The sequence below is a fragment of the Protopterus annectens genome, chromosome 1.part2 (genome assembly GCF_019279795.1).
Source record: "Protopterus annectens isolate FY-2018-M chromosome 1.part2, PAN1.0, whole genome shotgun sequence".
NCBI lineage: Eukaryota > Metazoa > Chordata > Ceratodontiformes > Protopteridae > Protopterus > Protopterus annectens.
This window is the reverse complement of record NC_056727.1, coordinates 866,048,861-866,074,814: the sequence shown is the minus strand read 5'-3', so window position 1 is coordinate 866,074,814 and position 25,954 is coordinate 866,048,861.

Genomic DNA, 25,954 nt, shown 5'->3' with positions numbered 1-25,954 from the left:
CTAAGTTCCAGAGTAGTTACATTTCTAGTTACATTTATACACAAACAGTAGCTGCATTTATACATGTACATCGTAAGGTTTTACAGAGGTGGAAGTTACTAAAGAGAAAGCACACGTGCAGCATAGTGGCTTGTACAGGCAGCAGTTATGTAGCAAAACTGTTTTGTCATTTCAGTAAGAAGCTGAGAATATTATGTTTAAGGAGAGTATATGGATATTATTGTACAGTGAAAACATTTTAACCCTGTGATGAGCATGTAGAGGACCAGGATTGGTTGAGATGTTGTTTAAGCAGTGGTTTAAAACTATTGCATTTGTTGGAGAATTTTGTTTGCTTGGGAATGCTATTCCAGTGTTTAGCAACACATTTGTAGTAGAGCGAGTCTCCTGTAACATTATTTGACTTATTTGTAAGTAATAAGAATTTGCTACTAGAACGGAGGTTCCTTGCTGGACAGGTGGGTGGTAATAGGTTTTGTAGTGCAGGGCATTTTTCTGGATGATGAAAGCAAAGACAATGGGGGGTCCTGTGAGGGAGACTGGTGGCACATTTAGCTGCTTTATTGTATCAGGAGGCAAGTTTCTTTCCTTGGGTATTGTTTATGTTTGTTAGAATAGGAACAGCATATAAGAGAGTTGGCAGTAAGAAGGTGGTGTCTAGAGTTATTCTTGCAGTATCTGTAAGGAATCCATTGATCCTATAACTGGAGCCTAGTTTCGGATATATAGATTTAATGGTGTGCAGTATATCGTGCTCATATTTGAAACTATCTATTATAATGCCTGGAAGTTTACTGTGAGTTATAGTTTCAATGATAGTATTATTGGCCAACTTTTTGGTAAAAGATTGCTTTTCTGATTTTGACAGACTTTTGAGGTGAAAAGCATTAACTTAGTTTTCTTGGGTTTGAGTAGGAAGTTTGATTCATTGATCAAGGTTTTTACAGAGGAAAAAGATTTTTGGGTAATGTCTTGGAGCTTATTTATTGTTGAGGCCACACATATTAATGCTGGGTCATCTGCATACTGAACTAAACTAGCTTGGTGAGTGGAGGTGTGGAGGTCATTAATAAATATATTAAATAGGATTAAACTTAATGCTAATACATGCTTTAATTTTAGAGTAGTTACATTGAATGATTATTTAGAATTTTATTTCTGTTAGTAGCCTCACAGAAAATGGGCTTTTATGTAAAATGGGCTTAGAAAGTGTGTGTGTGTGTGTGTGTGTGTGTGTGTGTGTGTGTGTGTGTGTGTGTGTGTGTGTGTGTGTGTGTGTGTGTGTGTGTGTGTGTAAGCATTAATGCATTTTACAGCATACCAACATTTAAGGAGGAAAAACTATTTGTCCTGGTCCCCTTCAATAAAACACATCACACCAAAATGACATTTGTTGACCTTTATTAACATTCAACAACATAACTTTATTGTATCATTTCAAATGTTAATCACAACATAAACATCCTTGTAACCACAATATGTAGCATCCTCCTGCTCACCCTGTCCACATCACCACTCACTTATTCTTGCTAATTAGAGCAGTGTTTTACTGCTCGCTTTCATCCCCCATGCATCAACACATAACACCAAGAGGGGAGACAGAAAAGAGATAACCCTGTCCCTCTTCTCCAAGCTAAACATCCACCTCAATAACCACACCATTCCACATAACCCAAAAGAAAGTGAGGGAGGGTGGGTAGCAAGATCATGCCCAAATCTGATTCCCTTTCCCAGTTACATTCACATAAAACTCCTTAAGTCCCACCCTACACCTATCTCACTTCCTCTTAACTTCACCATATTAAATTAATCCTTCCCATCCAAGAATCTACTTAGAACTTCCATTACTTCCTAGCCTTAACATGCTTACCCAAATCAAAACCCTACACCCCCATTTAACTCCCCCTAAACCCTTAAGCACTAAAGATGTCCCTGGACAAATTGGTTCATTCCCAAACCTCACTTCTAACTGTAAAAGATAATTAAATATAAACATGATACAGATCTAAATTTTAAAAATAAATTTTCAGCCATTTATTTAACAGTAGTAATATCCTCAAAGTCATAAATAGGACTGTGTAGTTTACAGGTGGTGAACAGGTTTTAGCATTAAACAGCAAATATGCTTAATGCGTACATGTGCTCACAGTATAAGGGCATACAAAAAGAAGAAATTTGAAACATAATCTGTATTTTGACTCAGAATTATAATTACCCTAAAAGTTATTTGCCAAACCTCAGTATAAGAAAGAAAGCAAGATATCATTGTTGGATCAAAAATAAAATGTCTATTCAAATTAATTATACATGCCGGCATGTCATTAGGTATAAAACGCCCTACCCAAAAGCAGGATAAATGACAGTACAGGTTTCTGTACAAGCAACACATTTTGATGTTTGAAATACTGAACTGCATCTCTATAGGTCCCAGCTAGAAACTCAGTATCTCCTGCTTTGAGGATTGTTTAACCCTAAACTAACCATCCATCCTCATTTTGCACATTTGGTTAGCTAAGAGAAAGAGATCAATGTTCCCAACAGACACCAAGTAAGAAAACACTACATCTAAACCTTGCACCATAAATTTTGATTTATCACACAGTAAGAAAGTGTATAAACTGTATTGCCTATCCACATGGATACTGGTCTATCAGCAACATTTATTTCTGTGAATTTTGCATTCATAACACAGGTCAGTGATACAGATAAGAACTTCTGAGATATCATTTACTTTTACTATAGTCTTAGAATATGGGATGTTTTCCAGTTGTTACAGCTGTCTGAATGCCTTTTGATGTGGTTCACATAGATGTGGGAAGCACTTTTTATTACTTTCTTTTCTTTTGAAATAATATGGAGAGTTTTAATGACAAAAACAAATAAAATTAACAAACAGCTTGGTGATTATCATGTTAATAGCAACAAAAATTGGGTCTATATCACGTTGTCGAACTCTTAAAAGTTTGAATGTCATATGACACCATATGATCGAACTTTTAAATGTTCGAATTTTCAACGAAGATCTCCATACAGTGCGGAATGGGAAGATTTCCCGTTCCTGTAGTGTGATCTCGGAATTGGTATATTTAAAGAGCGGTGGTGTGGGAGCTGCAGGGTGACTTGCCCTCTGCTTAAACCTTTCAGGTAGGTTTTTTCTTTGGTTAATTTTTTTTTATTACATTTTCGACCTTTTAAAAGTTTGATCATATGGTGTCAACCATATGACCTTCTAACTTTTTAAAGTTTGATTACGTAATATAGACGCACAAAAATCATATGTGTAGTTCTATATTCCATTATGCTTTCCCTATAGATGCATTTCCATTTCTACACATATTTCAGTATAATTTCAAAAAATTAATATGGATTACAAATAATGAAATAATGATTTGTAAACAGAGGGTTATATTCTAATGATTGGCTTTTTTCAGGTTTATATTTATTGTTTTGTAGTAGTTCTTTAGTTTGGTATTGCAAGGTGCTTTCCATGAGAGTCTTTTCAAACATTATCTATCCATGTTCATGGGCTTCCCGCATTAACTGATGACTTCCCCTAGTAGTATTTTAAAGTAAAGTCAATTAGCATGAAACTAATCATTCATAACTAGAGATGATCCTTCTCAGTCGTAGTGTCTTGTAGAAAATCATTACTGGTGCTGTTTCTCTACTAAAACAATGGCAGTAATTCACAGTTCATTGTAGTTTTCACTTTTCTCCACAGTTGTAAGTTTGTGGAATGAATATATATATAAGTTGGGGGTGTGGCAAGTGAAGTTTGCCACATGGGGTGCAGTGGGGCTTACCTACCTGCAAAATATATCTTTATTTGGTTTTATATTAGAAGAAAACTATGACCAGAGCTAAGCATACAGTTGTATCTTAATCCACGTGTAACTCAGCAGTTCACAGCAGAATCTTATGTGACATCCCACAGATAGTAGCATTTCATAGCGCAAAAGGACTCTTTCCCCTAAAATTATCTGAACTCAAGAAATGTTACAGCAGGTTCCACATACCTTTCTGTTCTAGCATTTTCATTTACTGTGTTTTTTAGAACACTTTCATTCACTAACAAACTTGTGAATTACATTTGCAGTGTATGTTTTTGTTTTGTTTTGTTTTTATATATGATTTCTGGTTTGCTTGTTTTAGATCTTAGGCTCTGCAGTAGCATATTTCAAATGCATTGTTTAAATACACAAGATATACAATGAATTAATACTCTCCAAGTATAATCCTGAAAATAAAATTTATATAACTAATTTTAATGCTATAAAATTAGACATAATGTATCACTACAGGTTGTTTTGCTAAGAAACCTGCAACATATTTTATTACATATTCCCACCTACATCACACAACTGATAGATTGCTTTGTTTATTTACTCAATAAGGAATACCAAACTATAATAACTGTGCAAGCTAAATTACTTTTGAGACATACTGTCAAGTAGAAAAATGTTTTGTACATTTGTTGGAAGCAAAATATTTTAACAATGGGATTCACTGTGATGTTCTAATTATTTTCAGCTTCTTGTGTTTAAAGTAACACAACTAGCTAAAAAAGAATTTCACTAACCTAAAATAAAAGCTATTTTATTGTTTCATGCAAATTGAATATGGCATTTCAGACTTAAGAGATAAGAAAGAAAGACTTGTAAACAGGAGCAGCTGACAGCAATAGCTGACCACAGCAGAATAATATAACAGGTTTAATCCTCGAGGCATATATTAGTCCAATGCAAAGAGTGAGAGAGAGACCATTTTTATATTTTATATCAGGCATACTTCTTTGACTATATGCTGTTTATAATGGTTTATATTTAAAATGTAACATGTAGAAACACATCTCACTGATCATACATAAACACCTAATGGCAGAAAACGTGATGCACCTTCTGCTCCAACATAGTGTTACAAAACAGCTTCATGACCTTTTGCACCAACAAGGTTCATTGATAAGGATGAAATACATTACCGATGCTAGTTCAAGTGCCTTAATGCTCATTTGTACCTAAAAAGGGGAAAAAAGATGTCATTATTTCTTTTTTCATTGGCTAAAGAAACATTAGAAAATACCAGTGTCAGAAATATGTTGCAGTATGAAACTTTACTGTGAGACAGAGATTTGTTTGTGTGTGTGTGTGTGTGTGTGTGTGTGTGTGTGTGTGTGTGTGTGTTTGTCAAATGTATGATTACAAATTATTTCATGGCCTGCCATAAAAATGCAGGACCTTACTGAATGAAACATTAGAAAAAATGTTCATATAGGAAGAAACAAATATCAACAAACAATTAGTTTAAATTATTTTCCATGAGTCTTGATGGAAAATAAACAGCAGTAAGTAGACAAGAGATGGAAGCTTAGTAGTATGTTAAATCTAGAGAGCTATTTGCAGTAAATGTTTTGGTTAAATAATAATAGTCAGATAATAGTACTGTGTTTCAGTAAAAGTGATAACCAGAGAAATAAGATTCACAATGAGTAGATACCTTTAAACTGCAAGCGGATATATTGTGAGCAGAATAATGAGTACAATCCAACATAAAATATTAAACTATAGATGCTATGAGAAGCTACTATGCTTTATGAAACTGTGCTCTAGCTAACACAAAGGAAAGAAAGAAGAGAGTAGCTGGCTGTCAGGCTTGCAGATCCTGCCACTAATATTAGTAATGAAAGGCACTTAACAAGCAATGAGAAAGGCCATGGCAGCCAGGGTGGGAAGGAATGTGTGCACATTCGAGGAATACTCAGTTAGTTTGCTCTGGTGAAGACGATGGAAACAACAGTATGTTGCTAACTGGTGAGGGGTGGTAAATCATCCTACTGACTTCAGCCCCTTGCAAAAGTGAAGGATGGTTGAGCCCTTTCCATGACTCACCCCTTGGAGTGTTACTGGAGCATGCGCACGGGAAGAAAAAAAAGGAAACAACACTCCCTTAACAACTGTATCATGCCGCCTCAGGAGGCCTCGATCCTCTCAACAGCTATGAACATGGCTGGAGCAAGAGAGGACGAGGCTAGGAAGGACTGGTAGGCCTAGCAATTGAGGAGAGGCACTTGGAACAGCTGATTGTCAGCTATGAATAAAACAAAAAAAAGCACAAAATTATAAAAAATGCAAAGTGTAATATATAACATAATATTGCCACTGTATCTGTTAAGAAAATTAGTTGCCAGCACTCCATAGTACCATAAATTTTCTTTGAAGAGCAAACATTGAGGTCTCCCCAACCATATCATAAAATTATACATGTTTCAGTGTAATATGTGTTTTATCATGTTAGTTAATTGAAATGCTTCAGGAAACCCATACAGCGACAGAGTCCTATTACAAACATGCTAATATTTATCTTTCCAGAGGTGTATAGACATGTCCTTCTGACCTGACTATTGCAGATTTATCAGACTGAGTACACTGTGCTTAAACCCCATTGTCAGTCATTCTATAATTTTCAATGCAATTCATGATAATTCCCTCAATCCTGAGGTCTCACTGGTCCTTTATAACCTGTTGCTAGGCAATTTGTTTGCATTTGATTAAATAAAGCACCTTCTCAGACGTGCATGTCATATTCCTCTATACTTTAAGGAGTATGTTTTGTGAAATTGTAATGCTGGAAATAGTACAAATCTTCTTAGTGTGCATCTTGAATGGGCTTGTGCATTTCAGACTATTTTCTGTTCTGGTCGGAGTTTACTTCTTACACTAATGCATTGCTGATTGGGTCTTTAAAAGCTAGAAATGGGAGTTCTTAAAAACCTTTTCTGAATTGTCTTCTTTACTGAATAATGGATGGAGATTGTTTATAATTATGCAAGATTTTTCAGTCTGAACAATACGTTATTAAACCTGGTTCCCTATCAATGGGATCCATGTCTTGTAACTCACCATCCATTCTGTTAGTAGTTTTAGTGTACATTCCATAGCTCTGTCAGCTTTTGTAACAGATTTATACTTAGTTGTGTCCACTGCAAGTCCATCCCTCCCTCACTAGAATGAACATGCTGACTTTGTAGTACATAAGTGTGCTTGACTGTAAATGGTAGACTGCTAGGGTGGCCAGAATGACTAGTATTATCAATAAATCATCAGTATAACATAAGTAAACAAGCATTTTTGTTTTTCAAAGTGCTTTACAAATTTCTCTTGTTGGTTTCCCATGAACAGCTATAAATGTTGTTTCCATTCTGATGCATACCGCAATTCCCATAGCCATAAAATATCGCTTCTATTAAATTTATATCTGTGCTGTTATGTTCTGTGGTGTGCATCTGTCTTGGGATAATTACCCTATGAAGTCTTAATGGCCCTCCTGCAAATATTCAGTGAAAATGATACCGTCAACAATATTTTCATTAGTTCCCATTGTTATCTTTTAAGAATCCAGATAATCTTAAGCTGAGACTAGAACAAAACATATACCAAAATGTGAAAAACCTTAGAATTGTCATGTTATAAAACATGTTATGTGATTTGTACAGCTAACAGCATACTGGCTTCAGAAACCATACTTTTAAGGTTGGGAGTTGCATGCACCTCTCAGGTTGTTGTTTACCTAATCAAATGCAAGAAAAATCCAGAAACAGGTTATATCAGTTTTCCTCACTGATTGACTGATAAGCTAATGGGAGTGCACTTTTGTTACCCTGATCTTCTTGTATCAGAAATGTTAGTTATGGTTCTCAAAGGGCATTTCTCTACAACTCTGCAGAGAAGAAGAGATGTTTTGCTTAATTATTTTATTTGAATCATCAATTTTTCTTGCATATTTATACTCTGGAGCTTTTCTGCTGGGGCCTCCACTGAAAAAGGGCTTTAGCACAGTCAGACTATCCCGGGGAACAAATGTCAAATGAATAAATAAATAAATATAAGCCTTGCTCAGTTCCTCAGTATTGTTGCATTTAGTATGAATCTCATTATGGGTTTCATAAGGTGCTATATTACCTAGGAACATTACACTCTAAAGCAGCTAACAGTGAGATATAAGGTATACTAAGTGGTATACTGACTTTAGGATGACAGCAAAATGCCAATTTTGTGTCATTGTTAATGACATGTGAAAGGCTGTTGTGATGCTACATGGTTTAGGCACATTCTTTTCACAGGGAAAGGTTTTCAGCAGTCTGTGGTTTCAGTTGCTCAGGTTTTCGGAGAAGTGGGTTTTGTTGAACTGTAAATTCAATCATTCAGCGTAGACCCATGTGTGTATGTATATATATATATATATATATATATATATATATATATATATATAGTTATTATATTATGTGTGTACATGTGTTACTATGTGTTTTGAGAGTACTGGGACAATGTGTGAGTGTGGATTTCATAGTGTTTGCATGTGAAAAGGCTATTCTAAGATTGTAAGTGTAACTGTGAATGTATGTGTTTACACGTGTGTGCTTATGTTGTGTGTGTGTGTCTGTATGAGTGACTGTGAGTGTGAGTGTGTGTGTGTGTGTGTGTGTGTGTGTGTGTGTGTGTGTGTGTGTGTGTGTGTGTGTGTGTGTGTGTGTCTGTGTGTGTGTGTCTGTTTGTGTATGGGTGTATTTGTGTCTTTGTGTCTAAGTCTGTGTGTTTGTATCTCTGAAAGAGGTGTTTAGTACCTGTGCAAAATCATAGCATATGTGGTATGTGTCCCGCTAACTTATTTGTTCTAGTAAAGCAGTTCATAGTCTTCCAAAGTGTTTGGGGAAGTAGATGACTATGAATCACAAAACAGCACAGCAATACAATTTGGTACATTGGTGCAGGGCAAGTTATGCTTCTGAGCCCTTTTACATAAATATCAGTTTGAGTAACATTATTATACTGTTGCTAATGTTGAGCCTAATTAAAAAAAAATCAGTACCTTATCATTGGTTTTATGTCACAATTAAAATGCTAAGCAACTTGGCTAACCTTTGACATATTTCTGATGTCACAGATATGTTTTAACAGGCATAACCTATTAGCCTGAACAATGTAATATTAGTTCAAGGAGCAATTAGGGTATTGCTACTTGAATAATAAAACAGTCATAGCTGTTGTTCATTATACATTTCTGTGCAATAATATAATGGGCCAGGGCAGTATCTGTGTACATGCAAACTATGCAGCCTGGACGTTGCTTTCCAACAGAATGAGAAGCAGCTTCCTAAAGCAAAGATTTGCCAAATGTTCTCAAATGTTCTAATGCATCATTAAGGCAGGTTGATTTCTTGCAAGATATTTTTGACTTAGTTTGAAAAAACTCCTCCTAAATATCAGCTCTCTCTGTAAGATATGCCACTATTTTTGTTAACTATTATTATCCTTTCAGTAAAGGGTGTGTATGTAGTGGTGAAATAAATGCATTTTTGTACAACATGGGCAATATTGCCACAAATATTTTTGCTGCTTAATTTCTCCTTGTAATTGCAATTGTCTTTTCAATATAAAATTTGTAACAAGCCTAAATCGTAACCCATACTCGTCATTCTAAAGGAAGTATTTACAGTGAACTTCTAAAATGCCTGAACACAGTTTTCTAGCCTTTACTACCTCTGCATATAGCAAAGGCTTGACAAGATGGTATTTTCTGTTTTGTCATGGCTGTTATATAATTTAATATCCAAATATACAACTTGTTTATCATATAACATAAAAACTTATGCAAAGCTGATTACAGTTTAACCTATGAAAAACTATTAAATTCCAGCCTTGTGCTCTGAACAATTAGAATGATGTCATCAATGTGCTGTCAGTAAAGTTTTACAGAATTAATCCCATTACAAATGAGCAAACCTTGGCTCATAGCTGTGTACCTGCATTGTATATGCATTGCCTCATGAAAATAGATACACATTGTTTTTGTTCAAATCTGTACCATATTCATCATGTGTGTACCACTGTAATTGCACATAACCCATTCTGATGCTGAATGGATGTATGAATACTGCAGACATCAGTAGTTTAAAAAAAAAATCACTCTATTCCATTTTTGTCCAGTAGCTGTATCAGGCATAGTTGCACCTCATTCATAACATTATGTATGTGGTCATGTTTGTATTTAGTATAAGACATAATAAACTGCATCCCTGATTTGAAGGCTGCAACACTATCTTGTTGCAATAGGAAAACCCCATAAGCACTATACTAGTTTTATGATTCTTCGTGGTAAAAGTCTGATTGGATTTGTTTAGCAACCTGGAAGCTGTATAAACTGCCAGACAAACAGCATGGACACGGATAAAGGTTGGTCTCACACAAGCCAAAAAAATAGGAAAAAGAAAAAACCAACACAGCTAGAGCTTTTATGCCCTCCAGTGCTTCATCAAACCATAAAATCAAAACAAATCTCTCCCCCCCCCTCTCTCTCTCTCTCTCTCTCTCTCTATATATATATATATATATATATATAGATATATGGGTCTACTTCATAAGATTGACAGACCATTTGATCGACATTCATTTGGTCGACAACCAGTATTCAAGGCAAAAACTTGGGAATTGCCCCCCTCCCCAATGTTGTGAGACCCTGGAGTTGATATATATAGTTAGGGGGGTGTGGGGGGCAAAGCCCCCACCTATTTACATTTAAAATATGTCGTTTTTGTTGTGCACCCCACACCCCCCCTATCTATATATATATATATATATATATATATATATATATATATCAACTCCAGGGTCGCACAACATTGGGGAGGGGTGCAAATCCTTATTTAGTGCCTTGAATACTGGTTGTCGACCAAATGGTCTGTTGACCAAATGAATGTCGATCAAATGGTCTGTCAATCTTATGAAGTAGACCCATATATATATATATATATATATATATATATATATATATATATAAAATAAAACCAATCAATAAAACATAACACATGATTTTAAAGCCAGTTTTAAAGGCACAGCCTCATTAAGATCAAACCTCTTATCTGCAGGAAGAATTAATTATCCATTTCATCCCAGCAACCTCAGTTCTGTTAATAAAATCAACCCCTCTCATATCCTTGGCAGTTAATTGTAAGGCCATAAACCAAAGCACGTGTGCCAAAATATGCAGTATGTTTAGCTAATGCATTAGAAGCGTCACACTTCCATACATCTTATAGATGCTCCAGAATGAGTTTGTTAAAGGAACAATTCATCTTCCCTATATATAAGCTAGAGCATACTGTACAAAAAGCTAACTAACTAACTGCATGCTCTTACAATCAGCATAAAGCCTAGGGACATACCTCTTCCCAGTAACTGGATGTATAAAAAAGTTTTCTGTAGCAATAGACTTATAAGCTTTATAAGTCTGGCATGGAAATATGCCTATCCTTTCAGATACTATATTAGAACTGGTGCTATGCTCATAGCAAAGCAGTCTTTTCAAGAACAAGCTATTTTTAAAACAAAAACTAGGTCAATCACCCGCAACATGTCTAATGTCATCATCTGCCATAAGAATAAGGCATTTCTTCTTGCTAGCATTACACACAAGGTCAACATTACTGGAGTATGTAAGAGCAGCTCTAGTATTACCTTATGTAACCAATGTTCTACTGGGGGGATACTCCATTCACATCCCTCCTGGAGGAGAAATATGGCCTTGCTCTCCCACCTAGCTCAACAACCCTCCCTTATAGATCCATCAACCTTTTTCACAGGATAACCCCTAATAATAAAATCATCCTGCAAGTCTACAAATGCTTGATTTAAACAAACATCATCAGTATTTAATATCGCTATCCTTAAGCACTGACCTTTCAACACATTTCTATATATATAACCAGGGTGCGTACTCAGAGAATATAAGAGGCTTTTCTTTTTACAAGATTTCCTATATATAACTGTTCTAAGATTACTATCATCTGTCCTACATCTAAAAAATCAATACTATAGGCAGAATAGTTCATAGTAATTCTAAGAAACATAGTGCTGTCATCCAAATAAGATATAAACACATTCAACAGTGTCAAAGGCCCCATCAATAACAGAAAGACATCATCAACAAATCTTTTATAAAACTTAATGTAGCTTGAGAACCTATTGTTCCCCAGTACATAAACAGACTCCCACACTGCTAACACCATTTTGGCGTAGCTATTGGCACAATCCATAGGTGGTTTCATTAAACCATTGTGTACCTTAGGTAAACCATACATCATAGGAATGAGTGGTTCTTCAATCACAAGAAATGCATACAGGTCATGAGATATAAGCCTGCTCATCAGAAAATCATATAACGTTCTATGCACACATTCAATCAGCTTATTAATATCAAACCTACATAGCTGGGTAGATGTGCTTGAATCAGAGAGCTGTGCATTCATACTATCCAGGTAAAAAATCTTGTCCGTAATTACAATGGCTCCACCCATATCCTCTGGGCAGATCTGAATGGTCTCAAGTCCTTGTAATTCTATCAAAGCTCCATGCTCACTCTGTTAAATTCAAAAACTTTCTAGAGTGCTTAGTAATGATAGCATTATCAACATCTAGTTCAGAAATTTTCAAAGATTTATTTATTTAACATTTGTTGACTTGGAAAGTCTAACTAGAACAGAGCCTATTTTCAGAGGATGCCTAGGGAGAAACAGTCCAGAATTATTCCCCTCTATGGGCAATGTGTCCTCACAGGTATCACCCAGAAGAATGTCTACTCCCAAGGATGGTGACATCCATCCTAGCTACTGCTCCATTAAAGAAATACTGACCTTTATAAATTGTGTCTGTCTGTAGAATGTCTCTGGTTTATGTAACATCTCTAAATATTCTAAATAAATTACTACAATCAGGTCACCAATCTTGACCTGCTTGTCATATCTTTGAAGCATGGATGAAAATAAATTCACCTCAAAGGAGTACACAATGTGAATGAAGTTGTGTACAAACAAGGTGCATATATGGATTCATAAAGCACATTCACTTGCCAAAATGTAATAATAATAATAATAATAATAATTTTGTTAAAATGAATGGTCATTTTTAAGTAGGTACAATCTGTTCTACAAATATAGTGCTATGCTAGTCAGACAAATGTGGAAATGTAATTATTTTATATTGATTTGAATATAATAAAATGTATAAAACTTTGCTGAATATGGAAAGAGAACACCAAAAGGTAGGAAAGAACAGCTTAGTTGTATCTAAAGAAAAGCTATTAGAGTGATTAAACACTAGTTAAATAGAGGAATAATATCAGTTTCTTTCCTTTTTTAATATGTTAAGTATGTTGGCCACTTATGCAACAGTATAAGTTTGTAAGAGACAGGGGTATTTTGTTGCATAATGCATTGAAAAAAATATTTTTTAGTAAAGCCTGAATCTTATGTAAAAATACTTCTGAAGTAGTTGGAAATGTAGAATTGAGGGAGGATATTTTTTGCTGTGCATAGATGTTAAAGATCTTTATACCTATACTGTATGTGACTATGGGATCAAAGCAGTAGTGCATTATTTGGGAAAATATCCCCATGTGTTTTATTTATTATATTTGTTACATTTTGTGTTTGGTATGCACTGGTTTTAGTCATGGTTAAGATTTTGCTTACAATGTTTATATTTGAAGTTGATACTTTTCTTCCCGTGAATGCAAACATTTTATGAGAATTTTTGAAAGGCTGGTGATTTTCTCATTTTATGTAAAAGGTAAATAAAAAATGAAGATGGTTTTGAATTAGTTGCAATAAGAATAACTGAGGCATTGTTCTAGTTTCCAATCAATCTAAAAAATCACCATCTAAAATATATAAATCCATGAGTAGTCATTTATCAGAAAGTATAACATGCTATATAGCAGTAAGAGCTCAGAAAAATCACTCGCATCATTTTAACAAAGTCCAAAAAATGAGAAATTGAAGTGTTATTTTGTTGTTTTTAATGTCCTTTATTAACAGAGTCTTTACAATTATCTTCTGACCTTGATGAACACTGAAAAAATATTCTTAATTTCTGTCCACTATCTGAGGGAATCCAAAAAAAAAAAAAACTTAAGATATTTTCTTGCACGTATATTTTGGCTATTTTAGCAAATATCAATGAGGCATCTCAAATATCACTAGTAAGTCCAAAAAAAAGAGTTATTTTCTTGCATCAAAAGTCCTCCTGAGTATCTAATGACTTTAGTGAACACTGAAAAAGTAATCTTAATCTCTGTCCATGCTCTGTGGAATCCAGAAAACTGAAGATAATTCCTTGCAAATAAAAGCTGGCTTCTCTGTAGGCAAAATTTCAGTTTACTTGCAGGTAGATTTGGCTGAATGTCTGTTAAGCAAAGTTTCTACTTTCACACTGCAATTTGGTCTGCCTTTGTAGGAAGTCCAGACCCTAATGTAAGCAAAATGCAATATCCTTTGTTGGCCAACATACCACTGTAACAGTCCAGCAGCAAAGCTCTTAGGTCTGTCCATCTGTGTTAGCTGAGCAACCCAGAAGAAATATGACTGTTGACATGTCACAAAAAAGCAGAACGAATGAACAAAACTGAATATCTGATTCTGTGCAAGTGTTCTGTATAGAACTCTTGCCAGAATGCAGGAAACCGTTGGCATTTTCTTTCTTCTCTCTCTGTTTATTGAATCCAGATATTGCAACATGGTTCTTTCCCAGTGTTATCCCTTGTTACAGCTTGTTTGTCTGTCATCAGTTTATTTCTTTGACTAATATATGGACTGGGAGAGAGCAGGGAGTATGGCCTCTGCAGGCATTATGCTTTCTGTCACATGAGCTTTAGCATTCTTTCTGACATCTTAACACTTTAATGTCCAGATCAGGATAGTATTCAGTTTGTGATGGAGGATCTTTGTCTAAATGCCTTGGGCAAGCTGAAAAATGATACTGGAAGAGTAGTTAGCTCAGAGGCCTCTCTTTTCTGCCAAGAAAACAAATCCTTAATTATACGTCTTTCCTACATTCTGTTTTTCAGTGAAACCACACATGAAACTGAAAGAATAGTAAGATTAGTACACATCAATGTATGAAGGGAGAATTAAAAAATGCAGTCAATACACCATAGCAACGGCACTGTGCAAGTAACATCCAATAGCATACACAAAGGCAATATCAATAGTAGCAAATATAGTAGTAATAATAATAATAATAATAATAATATAATAAACATGACTAGCAGTATTAGTAATATATTTTTCTTTCAATTTCTCTGCAGTATATATAGTACAAGACATGGTCTTAATAGTTTAGAGATTAAAATAACCTAAAAATGTTTCTGTGTTTCTAGGTATATCACATTTTTGAATACTTTTTTTAGATATCAGGAAGAGTCATGTGATTTTTCTTTTCTGTTGAAGTAATATGGCAGTGTATAGAATTAGATGAAATAGTAAAAATGAAAAGTGGTAAATAGACTAGAAAAATTGAAATTATAGTACAAGATTTGAGAATATGTTAGAAATATCAAGAATGAGACCTTTGGTAAAATGGTGGCTCTCAACAGAAAAGAAAGCTGTAGTAAAACAATGGAAAACTTTACCTATAACCTAAATAATACTACCACTACAAAAATAGTTTGCACTGAAGCGTTTGACATTAATACTTCTTTAATAACCCCTATTATTTCAGAAGTATGAACTTTTGTTTGAAATTTGAGGACATAATTTGACTCTTAGGCTCCACCCTTTGGAAGTTACAGTGCAAACTCCAGAGCTGTATTGGAGGGAATGAGTTAAAGGACTGCATATGGATCGGTCATGGCAATGTACATTATGCATTTTTTTCTTTATTATTATCTATAATGAAAATTACTTGGACGTTGGAATTAATGTTCAGTATAAATTTGATCACTGTAACATTAAGTATGTGACTACATAATTAACTCTGAAAACATTTAAGAGACTTATACTCAGTTGTGTATATTTTGTCTGCAAAGGCACTTCAACCATGATGTGGACATCCTACAGAAGGGCCTCACTGAGACAGATGCCTGGTGTCAGAGCCATGGCCTCAAGCTCAATGCCAAAAAGTGCAGTGTCATCCCCTTTGGTAAAAACTCTGTACCCATGAACTACCACATAGGCAGCAATCTACTTATCACCGAATGCGTGATAAGAGACCTTGGGACACAGGTGGACAGTAGTCTCTACTTTGATAGTCGCATCGCCACAGTTGTCAGGAAGACCTTCTACATGGCACACCTCATCATAAAAGGGTTCTCATCCAGGAAAAAAGAGGTCATTGTTCCCCTGTACTTGTCACTCAATTAGATCCATTATAGAGTAAAACCCCCTTTTGGAATGTACCTCACAAGACATCTGCAGCAGGTGGAAAGGCCACAGAAGTACCTCACAAAGTGGATTACTGACCTCAAACAAATGCCCTACACTGACCGCCTGAAAAAACTCCAGCTTTACTCTGTAGCATATCGCCTACTTCAAGGTGATCTCTGCCTATCATATAAAGCTATGTCAAACCCAGAGCTGTTGGACATGATATACCTAAAGAAATCCCAATCCCTCCAAGCTACACACTCTAGGGACATAAACCTTGTCACCACAATAAACAGGACATGCCGGAGGGATAGATTCCTGTCCCAGAGACTTCCTATACTCTGGAACAAGCTACCCATCTATGTCAAGCAAAGTTCTTTATTAGCACTTTCCAAGAAAAGTCTTGACGAGTGGATGGGAAATAGGAAATACACCCCAGGGATCACTTTTGTGTCTCTGCTGGACAGTGGCACAGGAAAATACCTTTCTTGGGTGGTGTAAGCTATGGTACCTTGCTGGCTAGGCTTACTTAGGCCCTTGGGCCGATAGCCTAGTACCTACCTATGAACCTATGAACCATTGTGATATGGAGAATAAATATTATTTATTTTTTTCCTTCAGCTCTTGGTTGTGTGATTTTAAAGCATGGTAATGCAGTCTTATGTGAGATATTTTTTAAGATGGCAACTGAAAGTTATTTATTTATTTTTTTTTTTTACATTTATTGAATACAAATGTCCATAGTGGCATATCTACTTTCAGTACCAAAATATGATGGAAGAGTAAAGTTACCATTTATTTTTATGGGCACTTTGCAGACTTATATTATTGGAAATACAATTATCAATAGGGATAGGATTGCTAGGTGTTTTATACCCAGAAATAGGGAAACCAGAAGGCAGTGATGATTTTTGGTGCCTGAAATGTTGGAGCAGGGATGTTTTTCTTTCTGCTTGTTCCCTTATCTGTTTCATCTCCTCCTGTGACCAATTTTATTTCATCTCTCATCCTTTCTGTTTGGGAAGAATTAGGTCTATTTCTGGGCTGGCCGCTCTTATGTCTTTGCCACCTTCTGTAGTAGTTTCTCTCTCCCTCCCTTCATATCTCCTGCAATTTTATCTAGCAGGACCCTATGTTTGGTAGGACTCCCCATGGCTACAATAAGACTGCAAAGGAAATAAAACTCTGTGCAGTTCTGGCCTTCAGAGGCAACTCCATTGAGCTGCAGAACAATTGATACTTGCTTGTGCTTGTACAGTGTAATTAGGTTTATTTTTATCTTGTTTATTGCCTTTTGGATGAGGCGATTCAGTTCCATCCATACCAAGGGTACTGGAAATATTGAATCTGTGCCTGGGCTGCAAGTATTCTTCCTACCTTTTTGTGGGAGGGCTTAATCACCCTTAGTGGATTCCCAAATATCTACTGTATTGTCTACAATCCACTGTACATTTCAGGGAGGGGTTAATTTTATATTTTGAGGGATAACTGTGCCCTAATGTGGAGTGGTAGGTTCTGGAACTACCCATCTCAAAAATCATCACTCTGTGTATAGGAAAAATCATCAGCTGCAAAATATCCGTCCCTCAGCTGGTTACAGAATTCTTGTGGACTTTGCACATTATATTTCTTTGCATATGTAACTTGTCTAACACCTCTCTTACAACGATACCTTCTAAGTTTCCTTTTTAAAAATGTATAAAAGCTTTGCGGCTCATTTTTACTTTCTTTAGATATTCTAGCTCAGTCTGTCTTGTCATCACCTATGAACCATTTCATTATTAAACTTTGTTCTTCTTTACAGTTTACAGATAACGATGTAAAGCACTCTTTTAAAGTTTTAATTTATGAAGCAGTATCACCCTTTTCTGCTTTAGAGTTGATCTTACTGTCAAGTAGCTTAAGACCTGTATACCAGTTTTATCGGTTACACATGCTTGTTCCCTCTTGCTCACCTTTTTTGCTACTGGTAGACAGGGGTTATCACTATCAAAGTCAGAGTAACTCGGTTAGTTGTCTTCTTAGCTATATATGTGCTGAGTAGCTCAGTGGCGATACAAGACTTTCTATTTAACAGGCAGTAAAAATGTTTTTAGTCCCTTTAGTTTTAAACACAGGTCAGGCATATTTTAACAGACAGAGGAGAAATTGTGGATAGAAATTAATAGAGTTGAAGGAATGTATATGGCAGGTGATGAGGGCAAGAATCAAGTGGGATAAGTTGATCCTTCCAGTAGAACAAGGTGGTTTTGGGATTACCTGATTTGAAGGGATATTTTATAGTGACACAGATAAGGCTGTTATACATAACACAAACAGAAAGTGGGAATAGGTAATGGTGAAGCAAGGGGGTAATTAAAAAAATAAGGAAAGAGTGGGATTTTGGACACAGATTCTTAAGAGGAATAACAACAGTCAGAGAGAATATTATATTAATAAAATAGCAGAAAGTATACTAAGAACTAAGCCAACACAGGAATGGATGAAGGGTATTCTGCTGATAGGGATGACTGCAATTAGAGATACACAGAATAGGCAAGACGGGGCTGGAATTTAGTTGAGGAAACTGATAAAGCAGCCAAAACATTGGGAACAAATAATAAGAGAGAGAAAGGTAATAGAATGAGAAAAGGCCAAGAAGGCATTTGGACTGAAAGTTAGAGATTGCCTTTACTATCAGGGATTGGTATCAGCGTATAGAAAGAGAAAAAGTGATAAAATGAAAGACCTGCTCTGCTCGAGTTTTTACTTGAATCTAGAACAGCTTCTGTTAAAAAAATAGATAATTAATGGGGCATATAAAATATTGCACAATAACTGTTGTTGTTGTTTGTCTTACAGCTTTTCCTGGTAAGGGGTCGCCACAGCGGAACTCCAGTCTGCTAATGATTGGCAGTAGATTTTTACGAAACGCTGAGGTGCCAGCTCGACGCCCATTTATGCACGCATGTCTTTCAAATGCTACTCAACTGCAGGGAGGACATGCAGACTCCACACAGTAGACACTCCCAAGCCCAGCTGAGAATCGAACAGGAGAACCTCTTTCTGTGAGGTAACAATGCTACCGCCGTACCACGGCGGCATATCCACTGTACCACCGCAGCATATCTGCCGTACCACTGCGGCATATTGTAAGATAAGCAATTCACAAAAAAACAATGGGAGGATATATGTATGGCTCCCAAATATGCAACAGAATCTAGAAGAGCCAAGGTTTTCACTGGAATCATTTGCATAGATACTCCAATAGTTCTAGGATGTGAAAAAAAATCAATAACCAAGAAACGCACACCCACTGACTGTCAGGACTCCACTTTTAATTAAAAAAAACACGCACAATGCAATAAGTTAAGCACTTTCATCAAAAAACAATGACTTCATCAGAACTAAAATCAACAATTAGAATTGTCATTAAATAGCATGATGTTACATTTGATTGGCTATGAAATAAATAATGGTACATTTTTAAACAGACAGTAAAAAAAATCTTATTGAAATAAAATACATACTAACATGTATACCCACAAAGAGAATAAAAAATTTTAAGGATAAGAAATATTTTTAAGATTTGACTTTAATATATACATAAATTTGTGCTAGGGCAACTATAAATATGTAGTCAAACAGTATCAAAAATTATAAATGATTATTTTTCAATTATATTTTTTTAATACAAGGCACAATATTCATACCCCCACTATTTAATTGTTGCTCTATCCTTAAGGACTGGAGTAATACATATAGTATCATTTAAGCCAGGGGGGCAGTTGTCAGCAAGCCTAAGTTGCCAAAAAAGTTCCTTCTTACAAAGCTGTTTTTTTCCGATCCCCACCCCTGGGCTCTATGTGTACGCTGTCCAGGATACCAAATTTAAAACCATGAAAGGTCTTACACTCCAAGGAGTGCCTAAAAATGCATTAGTGTTTTTTTTATTCTTTAATTTGGACATTTGCTCATAAATTCTCCGTTTTAGAGATATTTCAGTCTTTCCGACATAAAATCCTGGACAAGTAGCACATAGTGCCAAATAAACTATCATTTGAGTGTTGCAATTACCATGTCTAAAATTGATGTGAGTTTTCATTTTATCACTCAACACCACACTAGATTCCCTAAAAATGTAACCACACTATAGACAACAGCCAGAACTCTTAGTACCAATTCCAGTATTATGATCTCTGTATGTGATGGAATTTTCTACTAGTTCTTTAAATTCATCCCTACCTTAGTACTAAAAAAAGGATGATCACACACAGCATGGTATATTTTCTGATTGGTCCTAAAAATACTCCAATTCCTTTGTAGAATATTTTTAATGTCTTTGGTTAGGACACTGTGTTGAACTATACAGGCTTGAGTGTAATTAATAGGTATAGAGGGAGAAACTTTTTTACCCAAATGAGCCTGTAATGAGGCCCCTGCCCCTAAACGTGGTTTATAGTTCTTACCCCACTCATGGTATACCCCATCCAGAATTGACTCAACCATGTCCCTAGGGTACCCCCTTTCAATAAACATATCCCACAAGGTCACAAATTCATTTCTAACATCATCCAAATCAGAGGTCATACGTGCAATACATAATGATGCTTTTCTTTTGCGAAAATGGATGATGACTAGAAAAATGCAAATAGGAGTTACAAAAAGTACTTTTTCAAAACACCCTAGACGTAAAACCATGTGAGGTATGAGAAATTAGGGTATCTAAATAACATATATCTTTCTCGTCACAAGAAAATTTGAATTTTAGAAAGCGAGTAGTGTTATTTAAGTATTCTATAAACATGAGAATTTTTTTCCTTTTCCCCTTTCCATAAAATAAAGGTATCATCCAGAAATCTATTATATAGTAATATATGATTAGCCAACCAAGTACTGTTAAATATATATTGACGTTCCCAGAAGTATTATATTTGCATATATCAGAGCACACACTGCTCCCATGGCCCTTGCTGGTAATATTGGCCTTCAAAATATATATAGTTGTTGTCCAGTATGATAGCCATCAATTCACATATTAATGCAACCTCATCATGTGCCAAAATAGAGTCAAGAAATAGGATTTCTCCAAAATATTCCATACCTTCCTGTCTAGGAATAGAGGTAAATAAATCCTTGACATCTATAGTCAAAAAGACTAAATCAGAACTCCAAATGTCCTGACTAAGATGACCTAAAAATTCCCAAGAGTCCTTTACAAGGTGTGTAACCCCTTCCACAATATGTTTGATTTTACTGTCTACAAAAATAGATAAATTATTAATCTTAGACCCTCTAGCTGAAACTATGGGTCTGAAGGGTGGTGTACACACACTCTTGTGTACTTTGGGTATACCAAATATGACATGGACCTTGGGGTGTAAATTGACCAGCAAATCATAAATATCTTGGTCAATATGCCGGTCCAGTAAATATTCCTCCAAATAAACTGTCTATACGTTGGTAGGCAATGTGTATCTGATTTATAGATACTTGTAGGTAATTACTTTCATTAAATAATAGTTCCTGCATACTGTTGATGTAATCATTAGAATTAAATATAACCATGCTCCCTCCCTTGTTTGGGGTCATGATTCGAACAGACCTATCTCCCCTGATTTGATTTTGCAATGTTTTTTTCTTTCTGATTTAATTCGAAAAAAATCTTTTGTGACCAGCCCAAAGGGAATATAAGTCCTCCTTAATAGCTTTTTCATATGTATAAATCAATGGGTGGAGGGGTGGGTTGTAAATACTGTTTTCCTTAAGGCCAGCCTTGTAGGTTTTCAACTCATCCTTTTCAGAAAAAAATGACCTGAAAATTCAATTTCCTAGTATACAAATGGATTTCTAAGAGCTCATCAGCTATATCAGGGATTTTAGCAGGTACATATTTAAAACCCTTAATAAAAAGGGAAAAATATTCCTCAGTAGTAGGTCTGTCAGTATAATTATAAATATTAAACCCCTGAAAAGTGTGTATAATAAGTAGTTCTTCAACAGTTTGTAGTGGAATCAGTACCACATGGCTGTATCCATAATTTCTATTTGCTATTCTTTCCGAGCGACGTAGAGGGGTAAAATCCTCATCAGTCATACCTTGTTGTATATCACCATAATTAAAATCATGATTGATAATAGTAGCATCTTCTTGTATTTCTTCCTCATATCACTTAAGTTAGTAACATCCCTTTTAAAATATAATTTATTAATAGGGTACGCTTCTCTTAAGCGATACTGCTTGATGTTCCTATCTAATTTTCTACTCTTTTTATGAAACAATGTATTACATTTCTTCTCAACTCTATCTATAACTTTGTGGTACAGTTCTTCATATTGACAAAAAAGCAGGTCCCTCATTATCTGCTTATTTAATTCTCCCAATTCCTTCTGAAGTTGGACCTACATTTTTTCTTGATAAAATAACACTTTATTCAATAATTCAAAACCCCACTTATCAAACAAACTAATAAAGTTATCCACAATATTAGTGTCATAATAAAGGCCAAAAGGAAATTTAAAGACATGAAGTCCGTGCGGGACCACTTTAACTCTAATACATTCCTTAAAATATATAGTCTCAAGTTGTAAAGTCTTGAATTTATAGAACGTTTTTTCAAAAGAAAAGATCGTATCCTTTAAGGAATTGTACTGAGTAGTGTCCGAACCTTGAATATCATGCCCAATATGAGTTGATCTATTAGAAAACGTATAATTCTTTGATATTAAAGAATCAAGTCTAGAATTTACACCACCGGCTCCAAAAGTTGTCTTAATAAAAACAGTATTACTTTCCGGTAAAAGCAGAGACAAATGAATATTAGTATGTGTCCTCTCTTTAGGAGAAAGGTTTACAGTACCTTTTTTGGTAGTCAAAAATCCCGAATGTGCTTCCATGCTGTCCGTAATAATGATATTCACATCCTTGCCATGGTAAACAGCCCCATTTTGATTTGTACCATCAGAAGAATTGCCGTTGTGGATTTGCGCCATAACCATGATGTCAGGGCGCTTTCTTGTCACACGGGGCCCAGAATGATTCTCTGCCCTATAGTTACTGTTGCTAAGGCAATCAGAACCTGTTGAAATAGTATCGGAACAAACTGGACAGCTACAGTTTGCTTGAATAGTTCCATGTAGTGTGAGCATTTCAATAAGTCGAGTAAGCTCATCTTTGAGAGACTGGACATCCTGTTTAAGCCCTTGAAATTCTGCTGCCTGCCCCAGGGGAGATTCCCAGGACAATAAGGCCTGCTTAGATGCCAAAACAAGTTCAGGAGCAGCAGAGGAGTCCATGCTAGCCAGGAACGAAGTAATCACCCAATAAATCCACCAATAGTTCCAGGATGCGAAAAAAACACCAATAACCAAGAAACACGCACCCAGTGACTGTCAAGACTCCACTTTTAATAAAAAACTATAAAAAACACTTTTAGGGGGAGGGGCCTCATTACAGGCTCATTTGGGTAAAAAAGTTTCTCCCTCTATACCTATTAATTACACTCAAGCCTGTATAGTTCAACACAGTGTCCTAACCAAAGACATTAAAAATATTCTACAAAGGAATTGGAGTATTTTTAGGACCAATAAGGAAATATACCATGCTGTGGGTGATCAGCCTTTTTTTAGTACTAAGGTAGGGATGAATTTAAAAGAACTAGTAGAATATCCCATCACACACAGAGATCATAATACTGGAATTGGTACTAACAGTTGTGGCTGTTGTCCACACTGTGGTTACATTTTTAGGGAATCTAGTGTGGTGTTGTGTGATAAAATGAAAACTCACATCAATTTTAGACGTGGTAACTGCAACACTCAAATGATAGTTTATTTGGCACTATGTGATACCTGTCCAGGATTTTATGTCAGAAAGACTGAAAGATCTCTAAAACAGAGAATTTATGAGCACATGTATGAATTAAAGAATAAAAAATACTCTCATGCACTTTTTAGGCACTCCTTGGAGTGTAAGAACTTTCATGGTTTTAAATTCAGCATCCTGGACAGTGTACACATAGAGCCCAGGGGTGGGGATTGGAAAAAACAGCTTTGTAAGAAGGAACTTTTGTGGCAACTTAGGCTTGCTGCCAACCTCCCCCCTGGCTTAAATGATACTATATCTATTACTCCAGTCCTTAAGGATAGAGCAACAATTAAATAGTGGGGGTATGAATATTGTGCCTTGTATTAAAAAATTATAATTGAAAAATAATCATTTATAATTTTTGACACTGTTTGACTACATATTTATAGTTGCCCTATCATGAGTTTATGTATATATTAAAGTCAAATCTTAAAAATATTTCTTATTCTTAACATTTTTTATTCACTTTGTGGGTATACGTTTTAGTATATATTTTATTTCAAGATTTTTTTTACTGTCTCTTTAAAAATGTGCCATTATTAACTTTTCAGCCAGTCAAATGTAATATTATGGTATTTAATGACGATTCTAATTGTTGATTTTAGTTCTGATGAAGTCATTGTTCTTTGATGAAAATGCTTAACTTATTGCATCTTGCTTGTTTTTTTTTTATTAAAAGTGGAGTCCTGACAGTCACTGGGTGCGTGTTTCTTGGTTATTTGCATAGATACTTTCATACCCCAAGCAGACTAGAAAAAATTTTTCCTCAGGTGGCAAATGTTGGAGGTGTAATGGGGAAGAAAGATGTACCTGAGAGGGGTCTGTATTATAACATCAAAGTCTTAAAACTTTGAATTTTATAATATCGAACCCTATGTACTGAATGCTAAAAATAGCGAAGCTGCAGAATATCAAATACTTTCTTAGGGAAAGTATTCGGTGGGCTGTTTCTGCAGCTTCGCTATTTCCCCGACTGTGGAGCGAAGGTTATGGACCGGGTTAAGGTAAGTGTGCGAACGAAGGTGAGTGTGCGATAGGGACCTTAGGGTTAGGGAGTGGGTAAGATGAGTGTGTGATAGGGACTTTAGGGTTAGGAAGCAGGTAAGGTGAATGTGTGATAGTTAGGGAACTTAGGGTAAGGGAGCGGGTAAGGTGAGTGTGCGGGAGTTACGGACCTTAGGGTTAGGATTGAGTTAAGGTAAATGGATAGCTAGTAGTGTATTTATGGTTTAGTGTAGGGTTTTGTGAAGTGTATGTGTGCTTGTGTTGTGTGTATGTTTGTAGGAACATCAAATTTTTTCCTTGGGAAAAAATTCGCTATTCTGAGTGTTTGATGTTATGATCTTTCGATTGAAATGGTTCGATATTATAACATTCGAAGTTTTACGACTTCGATGTTATAATATAGACCCCCTGAGAGCATATGTTCTAAGAATGTAATAAGTTGGCAGACTTAAAAATTTCCCTTTAGTGTACTCTACCAGGAATACTGGACAAGCAAATGAGTGTAATATGTAACTAAGGAAATTACTTTTTGAGCTGGGATACAGGATCTGCCTAGACATATTAAGGCCTTGTTATGTTTAATTTTGGTGGCTGCCAAAAAATGCAAATACTAAAAAATGGAAATCAAAGTCTAAACCAGCTATAAAAGAACAAGAAATGGGATCGTTAGAAAAGGATAGGAGTAAATTACATAGAAAAATGGAAATTATGGGACCAGTACATGCAGAAAATGTTTAGGATGAGGAATGATATTTAACAGAAGTTAGAAACTGAATAATTGATGTAATGCTGCTTTGATTATATGCTATAAAACAATATATGTGATGTATAATGTTTGCAAATGTGAACTTGTTAATAGTGTTTTATTACTTTTATATACATTTTATATAAGTTTTTTAAGACATTTTAGTTGG